A 22,158-nucleotide genomic window follows, 5' to 3' on the forward strand; every position below is an offset into this window, starting at 1 on the left:
TTAAACTGCCTTTGTGCCAACCCACCAGTTTCCTTTTTTCCCTTCCAATTCTCCCCTCATGGCCGTGGGGGGGCCGAGAGCGTGGCTGCCACGTGGTTCTTTGTTGCCGTCTGAGGCCAAACCACGACAGTCCTTTTTGGCGCCCAACGTGGGGCACTCGGAAGGTTGAGAGAACGACAGATCTGACCAGAGCGTGTTAAAATGTATGTGTTATATGCATTTATGATATTAGTCAATAGTACTGGTCACAATGTTGCTTCGTTTGTTCCCACGGCCGTGTTATGTAAATTCTGACATGCTCTATGTACTCCCCGTGATGATGTTTATCACCTCTGGGAGAGGGATCAGCATCATAATTTTGCCGTCCTGTGTGATATCAACTTATGATATGATAGCATCACTGTTCAGATGGTTACGTTGGGCCATTTATGCAGCACCGCTGTCCTGCTGTGACCTCGGACACCATCTCTCAGAATTTATTAATAATCACACTCAGTCTATGGGGGAAGCGGGGGCTGGTGGTGTTCCTTTCCCCAGCTCTTTCACCTCCCTTTTCTATTTTGGTCCAGCTATGCCAGTTTTTGAGAATTTTGAATACTCTTGGGACATGCAAACCAGCTTGGTCCTATTGCTAGGTCTCCTCAATGTGTTTCAGTTCTTGTTTAGGGTTAAGCAACTATTTAAGACTCCCACCCAGAGATCTGTCCCGAGACTGGAGAGTCATGGGTGGCACGGGACGTGGGAGAATACGGACAGGTACCTAGAGAGCTTTTCACCTCCAACGGTTTGGGGCTTCACCCCCGAACAATTACAGAACCCGTTTGTATTTCTGGAGTGACAGGGGGATCCCAAGAGTTGACTGTACCGTTTTTAAATCTTCTTTCAGCTTCTAATTTTCTAACAAGTCCCGATCAATCAAGGGCTTCGGTGCCCCTGGCAAGTCCAAAAGCTGATGTGTCACCCCTTGCTTTCCACTCTTGAATGTTAAAGGTTTAAAGAAAGGTCTGGTTTCTGGCTTCCCTCTCGCACCAATAACTCTTCCTTCCAGTGTCATAACCTCATTCATAGCTCTTTGTATTTAGAACTGAAGAGGCAGCTCCTGGATCAACCGAGCATTCTGCCTCTGTTTCATCTTCCCCAGCTTAATTTGAACCAGAGGTTCTGTGGGGGAAGATTCCTCCGGTCCCCGTCAATCTCTAGCTTCTCTAGCTAGAGGGAAGAGTCTGGTTCCCCAGATCTCGGTAAAGATGGGCATTCGCATCTCCATCCTAACTCCAGAGAAGTTAGGGAATCCTCTGCCTCTGGGCTCCTCATCCTCATCCTCCATCATCCTCAATCCTCATCCTCTGGGCTGTGTCCAGTTTTGGGCCCCTCACGACAGGACAGACGTTGAGGGGCTGGAGCGTGTCCAGAGAAGGGCAATGGAGCTGGTGAGGGGTCTGGAGCACGAGTCTTGTGAGGAGCAGCTGAGGGAGCTGGGGATGTTCAGCCTGGAGAAAAGGAGGCTGAGGTGAGACCTTCTTGCTCTCTACAACTCCCTGAAAGGAGGGTGTAGCCGGGGGGGGGGGTCGGTCTCTTCTCCCAAGGCACAGGCAATGGCACAAGAGGCAACGGCCCCATGTTGCACCAGGGAAGATTTAGGATGGATACTAGGAACTATTTCTTCACACAAAGGGTTATTGAGCATTGGAACGGGCTGCCCAGGGAAGTGGTGGAGTCATCATCCCTGGTGGTATTTAAAAGACGGGTAGACGTGGTGCTGAGGCACGTGGGTTAGTGGTGGAGTGGGCAGTGTTAGCTCTATGGTTGGACTCGATGATCTTAAGGGTTTTTTACGACCTAAATGATTCCATGATGCTGTGACTTCTGTGACTGCGCCCTCATGCTGAGCTCCACCCGGCTCTGCCCTGGCCCTGGAAGCCAGGATGAGGCCCAGGGGACAGGGGAGAGGCAAAAAGGTGAGGGGCCATGAGGAGACCACACTCCCGGGTCAAGAGGGTGTCCCCACACAGACAGCAGTGACCCTGAGCTCTCAGCAACAGTTGTCCCATGGGACTGAGTTACGGGCTTTGTCCATCCCGCTCTCTTTAACAAGGATGACGCGTGACAGCCATTTTCCCCAGGAAGCCAAGGCCTGGGCCTTCCATCACCCCTGGACAGCCTGTGCCCTGACACACCGATAGAATGCTGGAGGTGGCCATGTCACAAAGGGTTGCTGGGGAGGAACGGGCGGTGATCTGTCACAGCCTGGAGCCGAGCAGACCGGTGAGCAGCCAGACAGCCAGAGATTCTCTACCTTCTAAACGTACACGGACACCAAGGTAAGGATTCAAGAGGGTGGCAGAGACCTTGACAGGGGTTCTCCGTGGTGAGGCACGGTGGATGCCCCATTGCTTTTATCCTCTCTCATAAACCACAGGCCCCTAAAAGCAGAGGAACAGACGATGGCACACAGCCACGCTCAGCCAGGGAGCAAGAGATTCTCTACCTTCTACAAGGACACAGACAAAAGTTAAGCATTCACAAGTCTGGCACAGATCTGGGCACAAGTTGTCCATTTTACTCATGCTCTCTGCTACCTTTCTTTGTTCATAATCTTCTGCCTTTTAATGCAGCAGGCCCAGAAACAAGAAGGACAAGACCATGAGGAACTCCCATCCTCAACCACGTGGACAGTCTCTACCTTCTACAAAGACACAGACAAAAGATAAGGATTCAGGAGTCTGGCACAGACCTCGCAGGGCTTGTCCGTGCTGAGTGAGGATGGCTGACCTCTTGTTTGTTATCCTGTCTCCTTACAAGAGCAGGCCCAGAAAGGGACAGGACCAGACCATGAGGAGCTCCCATCCTCAGCCACACACAGATTCTCTACCTTCGACAACGACACGAACACAAAGTTAAGGATTCAAGAGGGTGGCAGAGACCTGGGCAGGGGTGTCCATCGTGATTGATTGTCTCTAATGCCTTCTTTTATTCACACTTTCCTGTCATTTACAGCTGCAGAGAGAGATGGGAAGCGGAGCAGAGCATGGTGCACTCCCATTCTCAAACACACACAGATTCTCTACCTTTTAAAGGACACGGACACAAAAGTAAGGATTCAGTAGGGTGGCAGAGACCTGGGCAGCGGTGTCCACTCTTCTTGATGGTCTCTAATGACGTTTTTCTTGACATTTTCCTGCCTTTTACAGCTGCAGGGAGAGATGCGAACCAGAGCAGAGCATGATGAACTCCCATCCTCAAACACACACAGATCCTCTACCTTCTACAAGGGCACGGACACAAAGTTAAGGATTCAAGAGGGTGGCAGAGACCTGGGCACAGATGTCAATGGCCACTGAGGGTCTCTGCTGCCTTAGTTTGCTCATATTCTCCTGCTTGCTATGGCAGAAGGCCAGACAGGGAAAGGACAAGACCATGGGGCACTCTCATCTTCAGGAACAGCGAGAGACATTCTCTACCTTCTACGAGGACACAGACAAAAGTTAAGCATTCACGAGTCTGGCACAGACCTGGGCAGAAGTTGTCCATTTTATTCATGGTCTCTGCTACCTTTCTTTGTTCATAATCTTCTGCCTTTTAATGCAGCAGGCCCGAAAACCAGAACGACAAGACCATGAGGAACTCCCATCCTCAACCACACGGACATTCTCTACCTTCTACAAGGATAGAGACAAAAGTTAAGGATTCAAGAGGGTGGCAGAGACCTGGGCAGAGGTTTCAATGGTGTGAATCAAATGGTCTTAAAGCTGTCGCATCCACTATCACTTCATTAAATCACTGTTTTATATCAAGAAATATAATGCTGCTTCTCTCCTATGAGTGAAGGCTATCGCTCTCCAGCTGGCGCCCTGCACACTCACCCCTCCTGCTTCCAGCTGCTGCTCCAGCTCTCGGCAGCGAGTCCGCTCCTGCAGGAGCCGGGGGGAGACTCGCCATGGAGAGGAGCGAGCGCCCCTGGGGACAGAGCCGGCTCCTCCGGCACCGGCTTTTCTCGGGCTCTCTGCAGCCCAAGCTCAGCACATAGAATCATACAATCATAGAATCGTCTAGGTTGGAAGAGACCCTTGGGATCATCGAGTCCAACCATCTACCCTACTCTACAAAGTTCTCCCCTATACCATATCCCCCAAGACCACATCTAAACGGCTCTTAAACACATCCAGGGATGGTGACTCAACCACCTCCCTGGGTAGCCTATTCCAATGCCCGACCACTCTTTCTGTGAAAAATTCTTTCCTAATGTTCAGTCTAAACCTACCCTGTTGGAGCTTGAAGCCATTCCATGTAACTGGGGAGGTTACACGCCACAGCGCTGCCCATCCCAGCCCGAGTCCTTACGGCACCGGGAAGCTTCGCTTCCCCCGAGCCCGCCCAGGCCCCGGCCAGCGGCTCGGGGGGGACGGCGGCCGCGGCGGCTCCCGGGGGGGGCCCCGCCGGGGCCGCGCCTTCGCCCCCCGAGGGCTCCGCCGCCGAGTCCCCTCTGCGGGCGGCGCGGGCGGCCCGGGCACCCCGGCCCCGCCACCGCGGCCCGGCCCGGCCCCGGGCAGCTCCCCCCGGGCAGGCGCCCCCGCTCCTCACCTTCGCCTGCAGCTTCCGCACCAGCACCGCTTGCCGGGGCCGCGCCTCCTGCCAGCTCTGCCGCCGGCGCTGCAGGGAGCCCGGGCCCGGCGCCGCCATGCCCCCGCTCGCCAGCCGGGCTCCGCCGCCGGACGGGCCCCGCGGCGGGGGCTGCTCCGCCGCCTGCCCCGGCGGACCGCGGCCCGGCGCCTGCCGGGGCGGGCGGAGCGGCTGCCCCTGCCCGCCGGGCGCCGCCGGGAGCCGCGGGGCGGGAGGGCCGGGCTCGCTCGGGGCCGCTCTGCGGCGGCGCTGCCCTCGGGGCTGCGGGGCTGCCGCGGGGGAGAGGCCGCCCCGGCCGCGGGTGGCTCCGGCAGCTCCGCTCGGAGACCGGCCCCGGCCCCGGCCCCGGCGAAGGTTGGGGGCGGGAGGGGGGAGCGGGGGGAACCGGTCCCCGCCAGCGGGGGGTCCCCCGGGGGGGAGGGCGAGAGCCGGCGCCGCGGGGACGGGCCGCCGCCCGGCGAAGGCAGCGGCCCCGCCGGAGCCTCTGCCGGAGGCTCCAACTTCAGCCTCGGCTGCCGCGGGAGCGGGAGGCCCGGCCCGGTGCGAAACCCCGACGGGCCCGGGGGCAGCTCCCGAACCTTCTCCTCCCCGATGGGCAGCGGGAGGGGCCCCGGCTGCCGGCAGGGAACGGGGGGGTGGCGCTGTGCTCTCCCCTGCTTTCCCCCTCTGCCCCTCCCGGCTCCTGCTCAAGCCATAACCACCGGTGGCAGATGTGATGAGTTGCCCCCGCACTTTGCTGGGGGGGGACGCAACGGGGGGGGACGTGCTGGCAACGCAGCCAAAACACTGTCTGGAGTGGGGACCTCGGTGCTTGGTTCCCGTGGGAATATGACTCTAGGTCAGTTATCTCACTCCAGAAATAGCGGACAGCCCAAGAGCCCCTGGAGCTCTCCTGCAGGGCAGCGGCTGCAGGCCAGGATCTCCCCTTGAGTGGGGACGCTCGCTTAAGGTCCTGCCCCTCGAGGTGCAGAGATTCGTTGCCGCAACAGATTCTCGGGAAGTGACTTCTAGCATGCTAAACTCTGAAATCTTAGCCAAGCGATAGAAAGGACGTGTGCGGAAAACCCCATAGCCAGAGGTCGATGTTCACAAAGGAGACAGAGGAGTCCTGCAAAGGCTTTATTCGAATAAAGGGAGAGTCCCCTGGGGCATATCCCTGTGGGGTCTCTCCATTTGCCGGAGGACGCAGCCTCCCTTTTATCCTAATTCCCCGGCCGCACGTAACCCTCTTCCTTTCCCCATTGGCTGAGGTACTTGGAAGGTACAGACTTCTCGATCCGCCTATTACATCAAAGTTTAACTTTTGCCGTTTTTAATTGCCCAACTTTTGCAGTTTCACTTATTTCCCCTAGTTTTCAGTTACCTCACTCCTGCAGCTTCAATTAACTCTCCTCTTCTTTTGGTTGTCTCACTCCTGCCATTTCCGTTAACTTCCCTGTTTGTGGAGACACTCTTATCCCTATTTTCTTATCAGCCCCTCCTCTGTTTATTTCACTATTTGTCTTTACAACCTTTAGTCACCGTTCATTGGACCTTTTCTTCTTGTCTTCTTTTTGGTTTTGGAGCTATTTGCAGAGCCATCATCTTCGGTCCCCTTGTAGCTAATTCTGGGTCACTGGGCACAGCTACGACTTGCATTCTTCTGACTCCATGCTGAATGAGCTGCATGAAACAAGGTATCCTACATGGTACAAAAATCAGAGCTGCTACCGCACAAAGGGAGAAAACCACCATGCGTTTAACCCATGGTCCACCAGGCAACCACGAGAACATGTCTAATTCCCATCCTTTCCCGGTTTGAACTGGCACGTGAGCTAGTTTTCTCATTCCTTTTCTTATCTGTTTTACTACCGCCCCGTGATCATGGATTTGTAAACAGGAGCTGGGTTCCTTTAGTTTTCCACCAACTCCCCCTTCTTCTGCTAGCAAATAATCTAGGACCCTTGGGTGTTGGAAAATTGCATTCCTCATCTGAGCAGATTGGTCTGCAAGAAAGTCAAGAGCCTCAGCGCTCTGGTTAGGTAAAATTGCAAAAACCGGCTTGTAATCTAACTATCCTATTTAAATTATAAATGGGGTCTCTTGCTCCAGAAATCACCTGGTGGGGATTCCGTGCTGCTGGTCCAGAATACCGTATAATTCGTTCAGGTTCATCTGATGTATAATTCATCTTTTCCCCATGATTGGGAACCCCCTTTAGTTAGGGATTTATCAGTTGCTCGTCGTTCTCTTATCAGATCATCCTATCCATTAACCCCTAACTCGTTTCCTTGAACTTGTGGTAATAAGGAAAATAACGGTCTCATATATCCTATAGAACGTATCCCTGAGCGCTTTGGAGGTAACCTTTGGTAGGCGTGTTGCCCACAAATCCAGTAATGGCCCTTCAAAGCCCAAGCCCCGTTAGCGAATGGGCCTTCCCATGTTTCATTATCCTGTGGTATTTCACAGTATAGAGTATCTTTTGATCCCAGGGGTCCTCCTGCTATATCCCGGGGCTGCTGCTTGTGAGCGGGGGTTGTTCAGTGACCTCCTGGCTGTTCCTCCCTTCCCAAGGTGTGAGGATCTGGCCAAAGGGAACGTCCTCTTGCGGGGGCACCTCGAGAAAGCGAGTGAGGTGACTTCAGCCCTTAAAGGAGATGTTGGAAAACTGAGGGCGGATTGGATGGGGCCGCAGGAGGAGCTGGAAGCGAAGGAGAGAGAATGGCACCGGGAATGTGTGTGGAATAATTCCTAAAGTAAAAATTTTATTAAAAATATAGCATTGTTCACACATTAAGGAAAGGTATAAAATGGAAGCGTTTCCAGGGTAGAATACAGCAGATACGGGAACGAGGTGATCCTATGGAACTGATAAGCTGCATATTTGCTACCCTGAGCCAACAGTCTGTCAGATTTTGACAAAATGCTGTCCTTTGTGCGAACTTTGCTCATTATAATGTCATGATAATACCAAAACACACCTCCAGCCCAAAGGCTACCCGCCTCCAAGGTGCAACCACTCGTCCTTGAGTCTGCGCCCTGAATTTTTCGTAAACTATACCTTTAAAAGCGAGGCGAGAGAATTTTACACCAAGCCTGATAAAGGTATTTATGACTAGAGTCACTCAAACTCCACCTTGAAGGTAAAACATAGTATAAAACTAGCCCAAGAAAGGGGGGATGCTAGGGAAGACACCATCGTGAAGAGGTCAGGGAGGACCCCGTCACGGACTGCCTTTGACTTGCGGGACCAGTCGAGGGGCTGAGCCTTTCTTCCCCCCCATAGGGAGGCCTTTGGGTAAGACTTAGACTATACCGAGTGCTTCCTCGGGAAACTTAGAAATCTCTCTAGAGGGTTATTTTTGTTACATTTATAGCCAGGCTGTATTGTTTGGAACTTTGTCGCACGCTTTGTACCATGAACAAACCATATTTTACTTGCACGTGCTTTGCAGACAGTTTATTTATCACCGGCAAACCATAAGAACCTTTGTATCTGTTGCTGAAATAAACTGCACTGCTTAAGTAGCTAGCCGTTTCGGTTTCCCATTGAACGCCACCAAACATTAGAGTGCGGCCGTGCTAGTTCATGAGCACGACTAGACTGAAGGTGCAGTCCACTATGACTGTATCTGGACTCGTGACAGTTAAATATATTAAACACGACTGGACTGATAGTGGTGAATTGGGCATCCCTCAGGATTTAAACCTAGCCGCACCTAGCCTCCCACCTCGGTGAGGAGCGTTAGAACGCAAGGGGGTTTATTTTCTGCCAAAACTATTTTGCCTATTAACGCAACAGACGTGAGGTGAGGAGGGGCTGCGGGAATGTCAGAGGTGATGCCAGCGTGGCACGAGAATGTGTTTTATTTTTGGCCCAGAGACCTCCCTGTGAGAAGGTTGTGGCGGTTTTGGGGATGTGTTGGTGCTGGGGATGTGCTGGTGTTAGGGATGTGTTGGTGCTGGGGATGTGCTGGTGTTGAGGATGTACTGGTGTTGAGGGTGTGTTGGCGTTGAGGGTGTGTTGGTGTTGAGGATGTGCTGGGGATGTGCTGGTGTTGGGGATGTGCTGGTGTTGGGAATATGTTGGTGCTGGGGATGTGCTGGTGCTGGGGATGTGCTGGTGTTGGGGATGTGCTGGTGTTGGGGATGTGTTGGTGCTGAGGAGCAGACAGGGCTGGGAGATGGAGGGGTGGTGGTGATGGCAGCAAATGGTGGTGATGGAAGAGTCCCCCCTGCTGTGGCCGTGCTGCTCGGTCCTAAAGGCCAGTGCTGCTGCTGCTGGTAGTTCTCTCTGGTAGTTGTTCAATCTCCGTCTGGAGCCGTGAGAGCAGAGAGGTCTGTGTGTTTTCAGATTGCGAGCAGCCAAGGGAAGACCAAGAGGGGCCTCCCTCACCGACAGCAAATGTGAGAGTGGCCTTGGAGGGGCTTGTCTTTGTCGTCCTCCCCCAAGACACCTGTGTGTGAGACACCTCTGCTAGGGGAGATGCTGAATGAGGGTCACTTGCTTTGCTGATGTCCCCTCCTGCAGGACAAGGGTGGGTGTTCCCTCCTGTGCAGTCGGGTGGCAGCTCTGCTGAGGCTGCTCCTGTGGTGGCTCTTCAGTCCCCAATGCCCTGTTGGAGTAGTTCTTGAAGGAGACCTGGCCACGGTGGTGTGACCCTTTCCCAGCTGAAAGACTTGTGCAGTGACGGCGAAGGCTGAGCTGGCATTTCTTTTTCTCTCTGCATCTGTAGCTTTATGACAAGTTCAGAAGGGGTGAACGTGGCCGTCTGCTCGGCCTGTGGCGTCAGGTGGACACCTTCTGCCGCCGTTTCGGGGAAATGAAGACTGCCACGCACCGGTGAGTAGAAGCTGAGGCCAGATGTCCTGCAGAAAAAATGTGGCTTCCCTTCAGATCTCTCTGGGGTTCCTTTCTCTCTGCAAACAGAAGTAGCACAGCCTCCGGTGTCAGGAGGCAATTTCAAAGTCTGGGTTACCGTCAGCCATTGATCTTATTGGATTATAAGCCTTCCTTAATGCCGCGAGTGTGCCTGACCTACTGTTTAATTCTCCTCCTCTTTGTGATTTGTTGGTACAACATTTTCGGTTTATTCTCACACCACCTTCCTGAAATGTTTGTTCTGTAGATATTGTCGTCAGCCTCTGAGCAGCCACTTGCCGGGGTGTTCCTTGCAAGCCTGAGTGCAGAAGGCCTTGGGGGCAAGAAGGGCCATTTTGCAGCATGAAGCATCTTAACCTGAATCATCCTGTGATCCTGTGATTATTGGATGGGAAATTCATAGCCGTCTCCCCAAAGAGCTTGCAGGCTCTTTGATCCATTCCCCGCTGAAGGCAAAAGTGATTGTGGGAATAGCCATCTGGACTTTCAACGTCTGTCTGACCCCCAGAACTTTGGCCAGGCTGGTATCCAGCGTAGGAAAGAGGAGAGAGAGAACCAGGAGGCAGGAAGCTGTTAATTTGTGAGCACCTGAATGTTTTGGAAAGGTTCTGTGATTTCTGGAAGCTTGTTTTACTTTCTCAGTGCTGAATGTTTCCCCTCCATCAAGGACAAAGAGTGATGCAGGTCTGGTCAGGAAATGCCAGCGTTCTTGAGGTGTAAATAGAAAGGGGTTGGAAATCATCCCAACTGCCGTTTCTGGGACATAGGATGTGCTCTTGGGTTTGGAAACGAGAATGTTTTTATGTTCAAACCTTGTTTGTCTCTCCCCTTCTCAGAGACTGAAGGACTCGGAGGCACTTGGAGAAAAACATTCCTCATTACAGCGTGAGTTGGTGGTCGTGAGGGAGACACTGGAGCAATCGCACCTTCAGAGGGATCTGCTGAAGCAAAAGAGAGATGAGCTTACCATGGCCCTGGCGAAGGTATGGTCACCTTGTGATAGCAAGGCCACCACAGATGCTGTTTCTGGCAGCAGCAGACAGGGACAATCATAGACGCATAGAATCATGGAGGTTGGGAGGGACCTTTCGAGTCCTCGAGTCCAACCGCTACCCTCACACCGCCAAATCCTCCACTGACCCCTGTCCCTCAGCTCCACCTCTGCCCGTCTTTTCACTACCGTGTTGCTCCTCTTCTGTTCTCCCACTGTTGTTTAAGTACAATGTTGGTCTCCTTCTTGGGAAATGGTGGTGAGAGCAGGCAGGTCTTTGGGGCAGTCTGTCCTCACGTGCTGATTGGGAGCGCTGAACTGGGAGTATGTCAGAGACACGCAGGGGATGGGGAGTTGCTGCTCTCTTCTTGACTGTAAACCTGACTGTATTTTATTTCCTCTGTGCTTCCGTGGCGGTGGCTGGAGCAAGAGAATGGAGCTCTGTCGGGTAAAGTGGAGGAGATGGAGAGAGCAAAGGTCTCTGCCCAGGAGAAGCCGCGCTTGTGTAGAAGAACAGATAGAGAGCTCTGCGCAGAGAAAGCCCCCCTGGAGCAGCTGCTGAAGGAAGCAGAGGAGCAAGAAGAGGGGCTGCGGGCAGCGCTGAGGATCCGGGCAGAGGAGAAGGAAGAAAGCCAAGAGAAACTCATCCAGGTGGGACCAAAATGCTGGTGCTTCTGGGTGGGCGTTTGGCTGCTTGTCTGGGTGAAGCTGTGCCTGTGTTGGCCTCCTTTTTGGCTTTGATAAGCTGCCGAGAGAGGATGGAATCCATGAATCCACTATTCTCACCCGCGGCAAAAGAGACAAACTGTGTAGCTCTGAGTCCTTTGTCTGAGGGAAAGCCCAGGGCTGCATCAAGGGCTTTGGCTGCATTTGGTCCCGCCTTCAGGTTCCCCGGCAGCAAGAGTGGGCTCGCAGTGGCCTGGAGCAGTTGTGCCAGGAGTCCTCTGGCCAAGGGCAGGCACTGGCCGAGGTGTCCGCAGAGAAGGAATTGCTGCTGCGGGAGAAAGCTGCCCTGGAGGTGCCACTGGCAGCTGTGGAGCGGGACAGAGAAGGCCTTTCCGAGCAGCTGGCAGAGGCCAGGTAAGGGCAGGGAGGAGACCCTGGGGCAGGGCGTTGTTTGATGTCCGTGATGATAAAGGTGGTCATCGTTCCACCAGGGTTTATTGCATCCTGTGTGCTTTCCACTTCCATGGCCAGCAAAACTTGGCTCTGAGTTGAGCCATAATCAAACCATGGAGATGTTTCCTGAAACCTGAAGTTTCTCTCTGGTCTTGGATTGTTTTTCTGTGCCTTTGAACATCGGTCTTGCCTTATGCAGGAGTTTGACGTGGGATCTTCAGAATTCGAGGCTGTTGCTTGTGGACGTTGTGAGCAGAACGCTGCCCTTCAGGGTGAAGCCAGAGCCTCCCGCAGAAAATCTGGAGGGGCTCCTGTTTCTAAGCGAAGGCATGTTAAGTGTGGTGCAGGACCTAGAACTGGTGGCACCAGCAGCAGGGGAACCTCTCTGGAATTCTCGCCAGTCTTCAGGGCTTCTTGCCCGTCGCTGATGTCTGTTGAACTGGAGCATATTTACTTTGGAGGGCCAGAGAGTGGTGTCATCAGAACCAGGGGCTTGTTGTCCTCCTGGAAGATACAGCCTCTATTGTCCATCCATTGTTTTTCTTGCTGGCACAGACGGTGTGGGCGCAGCTCCCCGTGTGCCAGGGATCAGAGAGCAGCAATTTCAGATGCGGTTATTGCCATCACATTGGGCTGGGCTCTCTGTGCTCTGCCAGGTGACAAGGGAAGCCCGGCCATTCCCTCCGAGGGGCCCACGTTGCTATTTGAAATGGCAGAAACGGGCTTTCTGTGTACGAGAACCTGGAATCCAGCCTGTTTGAGGCTCAGCAGCACTTATCTCAGGGAAGGTGGTAGAAAACCAGCCCGGTGGTTCTGACTGTACTGACCTTAAACCCTTTGAATTTCAGCGTAGGAGGGATCTTAACACGCCTTCGCTTAGAAACAGAAGCCCCTCCAGACAAACAAGGTCTGAATGTAAAAACATTCTCGTTTCCAAACCCAAGAGCACATCCTATGGCCCAGAAAGGGCAGTTGGGATGATTTCCACAAAGCAGCACAAAGAAGAGGAGCATTCAACAGTAGGTCAGGCACACTCACGGCATTAAGGAAGGCTTATAATGCAATAAGATAAATGGCTGTGACGTTTGCTGTGGGTGAGGGAGGCCCCTCTTGGTCTTCCCTTGGCTGCTCGCAATCTGAAAACACACAGACCTCTCTGCTCTCACGGCTCCAGGCGGAGATTGAAGAACTACCAGAGAGACGAGCGCTCCTGTGTCACTGCCCGACAGCGCCCAGCAGCAGCAGCACTGGCCTTTAGGACCGAGCAGCACGGCCACAGCAGGGGGGCCTCTTCCATCACCACCATTTGCTGACACCCCTCCTGACCCATTTGCTGACACTGGGTGCTGACACCCAGTCCCGTCTTCTGCTCCTCAACACCAGCACATCCTCATCAGAGCCACAACCTTCTCACAGCGAGGTGTCTAGGCCAGAAATAAAACGCATTCTCAGGCCACGCTGGCATCACCTCGGACATTCCCGCAGCCCCTCTTCACCTCACGTTCCCGGTGCCATTCTCTCTCCTTCGCTTCCGGCTCCTCCTGCACCCTCATCCAATCCACCCTCAGTTTTCCAACATCTCCTTTAAGGGCTGAAGTCACCTCACTCGCTTTCTCGAGGTGCTCCCGCAGGAGAGCATTCCCTTTGGCCAGATCCTCACACCTTGGGAAGGGAGGAACAGCCAGGAGGTCACTGAACAACCCCCGTCCACAAGCAGCAGCCCCGGGATTTCCCGGCTCCCCCAACACTGACGTTGGTGTCAAACTGAGAGGCAGGAGAAGCGCTTTCTCGCATGAACTGAGATCTCTCAGGGCTGGCAAACTCATGTGCTTCTCCTTTAGCCTTCCGTGTCCTTCTACAGCTTTGCTTTCCCTTCCTCTTCAACTCGGACCATGCCCACAGGTAACGGCTGCCTCCCCTTCGTGCTGCCTCATCACTGGATGCATCCCCTTTCTCTGGCCTTGTCCCCACTCCCTCACCTACTGCTCCAGGGCATGACTTAGGCTGGGAAGGGACCCTTGGAGCTCAGCCGGAGGAACCCCCTGCTCAAAACAGAGCCATGCAGCACACACCCCTATTACTGCCCCACACAACAGGTTGTGGACCTTTCTCCTTCCAAAAGGGCTTGCCCCACCGCTTCCCTTGGGGCCACTGGGGAGCACTGACAGCTTTTCCCTCCCTTCCAGGAGCAGCCAGGACACCCACTAGGAGGGAACGCTTCTTCCTTCTGCCTTTGCTGCTCCTCTTCCACCTGAGGCAGGGCTTTCTCCAGGCTGTGGTCTTCTGTGGCTTCCCACCTGCCTGGGGAGGGATCCCTGAAGAAGAAAGGGAATGTTTAGTCCACTTCTTGTGTTCCCTTCACTGCTGTTCGCATCCGTCGCTTTCCCCTCCCTTCCTTGGGCATCTCAGGAGCTGAGATGCCTCAGCTGAGGTGAGGCATCTCAGGTGGCTTCTTCCAGGCATAACAGTCTGGTCACTACAGAGAGGAAGGGGGGGAAGCTGTCGCTCACCGCCAGCAGCTCTCCTCAGTCTCCCACTCTTGCACTCTCACAGCTGGGTATCCTCAGCTCATGACGGCCAGTGCTCGCTGCCACCCGAACCCCGGGAATGGTGCGGGACATCAGGTGCAGGAGCCCAGGAGTTGCAGGGGTTCAGCCGGTGACAGGAAATGGGCACCTACAAGGACAGAGTCAGAAAGCCCTGATGAAAGCCCAAGGGCAGGAAGAGGCAGGACTTGCTTCCCCTTTCTGTGGGAAACACCCTTGACAGGGAGCTGTTTCTAGCCCAGAAGAGAGAGCTGTTGCGGGCATGGAGCAGGGGATGGCTCTGGCACCTTCTCCCCGTGGGAAGTGCCCTCAGAGACTGTGCGTGTGGGGAGATGCACGGTGGCCCTGTGCCACGCAGCAGGGCTCCATCGGGAGCCCCTGGGGAGCTGCCATGGAGTTCTTTCCAGACCCTGCGCAGCACCATCCCTCGCCCTCCCTTGCCAGCGGACTTGCACTGACTTGGAGCAGTTCTCAGAGTTGGGAAAGATGGGCAGCAGCAGAGCCTGGGACACACCTGGGCTTCTGCACCTTCTGGACCTTGCCGCTTTGTTGCAGTGCCCGTCTTTTCTCTCTCTTCCTTCTTGTCTCTTCTTGTTGGCAGTGCCTCTCCCCTGAGCAGGCCTCTTCTCTCTTTCTTTTTCTTGGGTTTTCAGTTTCCTGGAGGGAGCCTGCAAACCTTTCCATCCCACAGCGTGGTTAGATAGCTCTAGCCGGGATCAGCTGGGTGAACCAGTTCCTGATTGAACCCAAGCTGACTCCTTGTACCTTCTTTCCTCTGAAAGGCTCCTTTGTTCTTGGGCGCATCCCAGGGAGTCTTGCGTGGTCTCTGGGGCGGTTGGAGGCAAAGCGGCGGGTGCCTAAACCAGAAATGTTGGCGTTAGCAGGTGACAAGGGACGTCCTGGAGGAGTAAGCCACTGCTGGGCGAATCGCTCGCTAGAGAAGATCCCTGGTCTGGTTTGCATTAGCCCTTTCTCCCAGGGGCCTCCCGGGGGAACATAGTGTTCACAGCGGGGTGTGACACTCAGTTCATTTGGGGGGCCGTTCAGCAGGGAGCCTGCGGTCCCCCTCCAGGCAAGAAGAGCCTTGCCCGCTTCATTCTGCTGCAGTTTCTTCACCCTCCTGAGACAGAGCTCTGCGCATGTCCCTTTGGTGCAACAGCACCTTCTGTGGTGGCTTTGCTTCTGGAAGCTGTCCTTCTGTAGGTCTTTTGTAGGCCTGTCCTTTGGCTGAGGACGTGCCTAACGCATTGGAGAAAGACCCCTTCCAGTTTTACTTACAAGGCACCATTCCAAGGGGGATGAACAAGCCCCACCCAAAGGCACAAGAGCTGAAATACCAGGAAGAGGCAGAGCAGCTACTTGGACTCCTCAGGAACTCCTCCTCCAGGAGACGCCTTGTCCCAGAGTTTGTGGACCTGCCCTACCTCTGCCGTTGGCGATCCTTCCACCGTATCTACCCCTGCTGCTTTCTGGAGGACGAGCAGAGAGGGTGGTGCATCCAGGAAGGCTTTTGCTTCGTGCTCCACGTCTGCCTCGCCTGCGTGGTCCCGTTGCTCTTCCAAAGGCAGCTCTGGGAAGCAAAAGCACGTGCAGCAAAGTGACTTGTTGGAAGTGGACAACAGCTAAAGCCAAAGCCACCCAAAGCCCTAGACCAGCTTTCCGCTCAGGCTGTGACAACGCTCAGTCCCTCCTCCTACCTGTGGCTGTGTGCGTGGGTGCTGGCGACTCCTCAGCTGAAGGACTGGAAGGGCCGGCCATCTCTTCCCCAAAGATTTCACAGGGCTTTTCCATGGGGAACTCCACCAGCACCTTCAGCTGCACACATCACAGCCTCGGTTGCAGGGCAGGTGGCTGAAAAGGTGGCAAGCAGCCTTTCCCACTCCTCACTCCTCACCCTTGCCTCCACGCAGAAGGCTGTGGCTGTGGGGCTGCTCTTCCAGGCAGCCACCCCCCCCCCCAGCCCAGCCCTCCCCACCAGCATTTGCTCAATAGAGAGGAAGGAGGCAGCCAGGCACCTCTCAACCGCCAAGCTCTGCTGGGCCGGGAAGGCTGCAGCCGGCTGCTCCATCCAGCGTACCTTCCCAGTGCCCTCCAGCGGGACCTCCAGCGGGAGCAGGTCCTCCTTGGGTGGGCTCAGCAGGTTTGGCCCAAGGCAGATGGCCAGGTTGCTGCAGCTCATCCTGCTGGTGCAGGCGTTGTGGCCGATGTGCTGCAGGACGGGGAGTAGCCGCTTCAGGAGGAGGACATGTGCTGCTGGCAAGTTCTCGGCCACCCTGAGGGAACAGGAGCACAAGGTGAAGAAAGCAGACGTTGCCCACAGCCATGGCCAAAGCTTGCCCAAGGCAGGTGGGAGGCAGCGGCTGTGTTGCGCAGCTTTCCAGGTGCTCTCAGCCAGCGCTCAGGGCTCCTGCTCAACAGGCAGGCTGCTGCCCACACTTACGCTTTCAGCTCTCCCGCGTCGGCCTGCTTGCTCCTCCTCTCCATGGCTGGCATCCAGTCCTCATAGAGGTCGATGACGAGGAGCTTGGTGGGGATGCTTTGGAGGAAGCTGTGCAATGCCAAGGGCTGACCCTTTCTCCTGGCTTTTTGATTGTGTTTTTAGCGGTTCTTTATTGTATTTGATTGGTTTTTGTATTGTTTCTTGGCCAGTCTTGGCCAAACTTCTTTCTCTCGGAAGGGAACTCTTCTGATTCTCCAAAGGAAGAGCTGTCTCTGCATCTGGAATGTTTCTGGCATCTGCTGTCTTTGATGATCTGTTGCTGTTCTCTGCGCAGGGCCAGGGTGGGTTTGGCTTTTTTCCCCCACCCATGCGTTAGCTGAGGCGAGGTCTGGCTGAGGACAGCCCCCCTGCCACTGGCTTTCTCATCCTCAGCCTGAAACAATGCCAACTCCAGGCCCCAATAACCTGGGTGGTGCTCCAGGGGAGTCCAACAGGCTGTGGCGATCTGCAGTGGTTTCCAGCGGTCTCTGGCGGTCTCTGGTGTTCTGCAATGGTCTCCGGTGTTCTCCGGCGGTCTCCAGCGGTGTCCGGCGGTCTCCGATGGTCCCCAGCATTCTCTTGCGGTGTCCGGTGGTCTCCATTGATGAGACCGCCGGACACCGCTGGAGACCATCGGAGGCCACCGGTGGCTGGCAGTCTGCGGTGGTCTTCGATGGACTCTGGCGGTTTCCAGCGGACTCCGACGGTCTCCAGTGTGAGACCACCGGAGGCCGCAGGACACCGCCAGTGTCTGATCCTCTCCGGTGGTCTCCCATGGTGTCCTGTGGTCTCCGCCGGTCTCTGGTGGTCTCCGACGCTCTCCAGCAGTCTCAGCCGTCTCCAAGGGACTCCTCCTGGTCCTATGGGGCTGCCGGCCCGAAGATGGCAGCCCCTCTCCTCGCCTCTTCCCCGCGGCTCTGAAAGAGAAATCACAGAATCGTTTACGTTGGAAAAGAAATGGAAGCTCATGGAGTCTAGCTGTTAGCCTGGCACCGCCAAGTCCGCAGCTCAACCACGTTCCTAAGGCCCACATCTACAGGTCTTTGAAATCCCTCCCGGGAGGGTGCCTCAAGCCCTTCCCTGGGCAGCCTGTTCCAATGCTTGTCAAGCCCTTCAGGGAAGAACTCTTTCCCAGTCTCCCCTCTCAACCTCCCCTGGCGCAACTTGAGGCCGTTTCCCCTTGTCCTGTCCCTCGTGCCTTGGGAGAAGAGAGCGACAGCCCCCTGGCTCCAGCCTCCTCTCGGGGAGTTGTCGGGAGCGGTAAGGTCTGGTGCTGGTGCTGTGGGGCTGCCGGGCAGAAGAGGGCAGCCCCTCTCCTCTCCTCTCCTCTTGCCCAGGCCTGAGGGCAGAGGAGATAGCCCCCCTTGCTGAGGGGCGGGGGTGTGGGGAGGGAAAGCAGGGCTCCTCGGCGGCTTGACAGCCGGCTGATGTTCCTGCTGAGCCTGCCGCATGGCGGTGTGGATGGCCCACTTACGGTTAGCGTCGGCCGCGGGGCCGGCGCCGCTTGCTGGACCATGGCTTTGCGGAGGGTCCCTTTGAGCCGGCGGGGGTCCTGCGGCGCTTTGGGCCCGCTGCTGCTGGAGGCAGCCTGGCCACGGTGGAGGTGTGCCCCGTCAGGCCTGCGGGAGAGGGATCCACCTCCATTGGCTCCTCTGCCGGTGGGTCGACCTCCATGGGCTCTCCCTCGTCCCTCTTGGCGGGTGGGTCGACCTCCATGGGCTCTTCCTTCTCCCTCTTCAGGGGTGGGTCGACCTCCATGGGCTCAACTCCTTGGCCATCGCTGCTGCTGCCGCTGCTGCTGGCCGCAGCCCACTTGCGTTTCTCTCGGTGCTTGGGCATCCTCCGGGCTTCCGAGGAGCCCCTTCTGGCTGGGCCCACTCAATGTGGGCGCTCGTCCCACCCAATGTGGGCACTGGCCTCCCTTTGCCGCCTCCTCCTCTACCAAGCAGGCTTGGTGCAGGAATCTCTGGCTGCTGAGCGAGCTGTGGGTCAGCCACAGGGGTGCCAGTTGGCCAACGGCCGGCCGGTGACGTCACCAACGGACCTTTCTGTGTCTGGGAGGGTGGCCCATGAGGCCCTGCAGGCCCCATGCCGGGCGGCCCTTTGGCTTGCCAGAGAGCAAGGCAGCCCCTGGGGCAGCGGGACTGCCCTCCAGCTCCCCTCCTGTGCCCAGAGGATGCCCAGAAGCTCTGAAGTGGCGGCATCAGACCAGCTGGCGTGTCCCCTCGGAGTTCTGCCTGCGTCCTCTGGCTTTGCTCTGCCTCTTCCTGAGCGCTTGTGCCTCAGGTTTTTCTGCCATTTGCACTCTGTCCCTTTGCAAAAGGGCAGAGCGTGGTTGTGGAATTGCAGTCCAGGTCTAGAGGTGTGGCCTGGAAAGCCCAGTGCCTTTTTTCCCCCATTGCAGTGTCCAGAAGTTGCTGCTTGAAAGCTGAAATCCTCTTCTTCATCGGCCGTAAAGCGTTCCTTCTTCACCAGTCACACCTGGAGACAGAAACATCACCCGTTTCTCCAGGTGATTCCCAAAGCTTGTGCTGGGGAAAGTGTTTGGGTGGAAACTGCACTGAAAAACCTTTCACTCTCGCTCAGACAAATGTAGAGAAATTCCCCTTGAATACCTTTCAGATGACAGCGATTCTACTTCCTTGAAGCTGAAAAACTAGGAAGGTTTTTCCTGATTGGTACGAGTGTAACTGGGTCCCAATTTCCCCCAATAATGATGGATACAAGCTTTAGATTGGTGTGGGAGGAAGCACTTGCTTCTAGATGCCTCTGCTTAACGGCAAACTGGTTTTGCAACCCTTAACATCATGCAAACATTAAACTGGCTGCAAAAAAATTGGAGCTGGAGCTGTCTCTTTCCTTCCAGTATCTTCATGGGGTCACCTGTTAATGTGCCTGTAGCATTTTAAAGGCGAAACTGCCAGGCAAATGCTCCTTTTCAGATGTTTTCCTGCAACGGGAAGTGGTAGCCCCTCCACAGGTCAAGGTGTGACATGCTCACTTTTGAACTCCCTATCTCAATCCCTCTTCCCCTCAGCATCATTACCGAGAGTGTTATTTCCTCAGTTGGTGTCCGTCTGGAGAAGAAAAGTGTCCTTTTTGAGCGCAGGCCCATGACACAAAGATGCTGAACGTTTGTGCCTAGGGATTTAGTTTGTTCATGAACAAAGGGAGAGGATTGCTGTGTCTGTTGCTCTGCGTGTCTTTATTGCTTATGTCCTTATCACTTGTTGCTAGTCGTGCTCACAAAACAAGCAAAAAGGGCAATTGAGGGTTGTTTAATTTGTGCTAAGGTCAATTTACAAGGGAAGGTGCTAGAGGAGGGCGACCTTGGGCCCATTCCAACGATGTCAGGTGGATTTTACTGAAATGCCCTGAACAGGAAGATTTCTTCCTTTCCCTGAACAGGATCTTTTGGTAATAGTATGCCAGCTAACCGGGTGGCCAGAAGCATTTCCAGTTGCTTCAGCAACTACGGGATCAGTTATTAAAGTGCTTTTAGGACAAATAATTCCTAGATAGGGAGTAATAGAGGCAACAGACTCACAGAGAGGAACACATTTTACTGGAAAAATTCTTCAAGGGGTTGTGGTGGCCTTAGGAATACAATGAGATTTCCGTACTCTGTGGAAGCCCCGGAGTTCAGGGAAAGTAGAGAAGGTGAATGGGGGAATTAAGCAGCATCTTTTGAAATTATTTTTGGAAACCAAAATGCCATGGATATGTCTTCTACCATTAGCTTTAACTAACCCCACTCAACTCTCCCTTATGGCAATTAGCGACAGGGACTCCGCCGGAGAGTGAAGCGAAAACCTTGATTAGCATCACAAAACTCTTTATATATCTTTCAACACCCAGCTAGTATTATTCCATTCCCTAGTCTCACAAAATACATCAGTACTTTCCCACTGCTACTACCTTATCATAGTTTTCACAACATGTTCCATGGATGGTATACACAGAGACAGCACGCGGACGTTGCCTGCTCGTCCTTCTCAGGAGCTGTGTACTGGCTGCTCCCTTTACTCTTCCCATGGTTTTCTGCCCACCAGTGCGAGGATGTCATCAGTGCTGTTCCCCAGGTCCACATCCACAGCTTCTTCTTCCTCCACAACTCCCCCTTCTTTATTTACAACAAAAGCTGCAGCTAGTGTTTTGTTAATCAAACGCTGTACACATTGTAACAAGCAAGGAGTACAAATCATAATACACAAAAAGATGATGATACAGAAAAGCACAATTTGTAAGGCTGATCGCATCCAACCCGTTAGACCCCAATCATTAAAAAGATCATTTAACCATCCCCACCCTTCAGATACTCTTAAACACTGCACATTTGACATGATCTGCTGTATGCTCTTACGTATTGATTCAGAACGGTCAGATAGATTCATACAACACATACCATCGAAATCTTTACACCCGTGACCATGCGCGAGAAGCAAAAAATCTATGGCAGCTCTGTTTTGTAGAGTTGCATGCCATACCGAGTCTACCTCTAACAATAGCCCAGAAAGCGCTACCGAAGTAGCATTGCTCTGCTTTGCGAGTCAACACCCCAGCTTTCGCAAGGATGTTAATGCACGGGCAGATAACCCGAACCAGGAGAGCAGGCTCATTCAATCCTTCCGATTCGAATGTTGTTGGTACGGACGAACACACCTTGCTGGAACCCACCATGGTCCATTACCTGTGGAAACACAAGCATACCCTCTCCCCCAGGTTATCAACAGAAATGGACCTTCTATAGCCCCAGACTCAAGATTATGAATTGACACCTGCGCTTTGCCTTCTACAGGGTCCCTGTCTGCCCGTAAGGACGCGTAATGGCGACTGATTGCAGATTCCATATTAACAGATAATTTTAAAACATTAAATACATATAGGGCTTTAGCCAGGCGTTCTTGTGGAGACATTACCATGTCCGCAATTCCCCCTTTTTGTTTAGTTAGCAAGCGTTTCAAGGTGCCATGAGATCGTTCGACGACGGCTTGACCGGTCAGGGAGTGAGGAATACCAGTGGTATGTTTGACGCCCCAGTCTTGGAAAAATAATTTCAGTCTTTGAGATATATACGCAGGGCCATTATCTGTCCGTACTGCGTGCAGGACGCCAAGGGCTGCAAGGGCAAGCAAAAAGTGTTTAATAACGTCTCGGGCCTTTTCCCCAGTATGACAAGTGGCATGTATGGCCCCAGAAAACATATCCACAGAGACATGGATATATTTCAGACGACCGAACTCAGGGAAATGAGTCACATCTGTCTGCCACAGCTCCAGGGCGGTAAGACCCCTCGGGTTAACGCCCGCAGCTGGCGGAGAGGGGTGGAAGCGCTGACAATCTAGGCAAGCGGTAACAGTGGTTTTTGCCTGTGACGAGGTGAGGGAGAATGTCTTCTGTAGCGCCCTTGCGTTTTGACGGAAGAAGGCATGCGAAAGACGCGCCTGTTCGACTGCTTGCGGTGTTATTTGTGCTGCAAGAGTCAAAGCGTCCGCACGGCGATTTCCTTCTATCAACAGTCCCGGAAGTCTGGTATGCG

The sequence above is a fragment of the Numenius arquata genome, chromosome 12, assembly GCF_964106895.1.
Source record: "Numenius arquata chromosome 12, bNumArq3.hap1.1, whole genome shotgun sequence".
Taxonomy (NCBI): Eukaryota; Metazoa; Chordata; class Aves; order Charadriiformes; family Scolopacidae; genus Numenius; species Numenius arquata.